The sequence below is a fragment of the Photinus pyralis genome, unplaced genomic scaffold (genome assembly GCF_008802855.1).
Source record: "Photinus pyralis isolate 1611_PpyrPB1 unplaced genomic scaffold, Ppyr1.3 Ppyr1.4_LG4, whole genome shotgun sequence".
Classification (NCBI taxonomy): Eukaryota; Metazoa; Arthropoda; class Insecta; order Coleoptera; family Lampyridae; genus Photinus; species Photinus pyralis.
The window spans coordinates 14512689-14513156 of NW_022170511.1; positions in this window are offsets into that span (position 1 = coordinate 14512689).

Sequence of the window (468 nt, forward strand, 5' to 3'; positions counted from 1 at the left end):
CAAATTTTGCTCGTTTTTGATCTCTAATTCCGACGTTATTTCTGGACCGATTGTAAAACCGTAAGCTGCGTCGCGTGGCCCCGTTATTCCCCTATAGAACGGTGACGGATTGGGCCCGATCCGTTATCGGGTTCCGAAGTTATTCGGGAATGGGTCCCCGGTGACGCTACGTGCCCCGGCGGCCGAACCGTTTCGAATCTCGAATGACCCAAGGGGTCCTTGGGCGCGCCCGGAATTTAGCCTCCGCATTCCGCCCTAAAATCGATAATCTATTAACTCGCTAGCGTTAACCTAACGCACCTCGGACAAATTTGGTGTTTTTTTTTCACTTTTGATCGACTTTGAACCGTCATTCCGACGTTATTTATGGACCGATTGAAAAACCGAAAACTGCGGCGTGGGGCCCCGTTAGCGTATTGGCATTCTGTACTATTATTCAGAGCAGCTCTGGTCTGATTCGCAGTATAC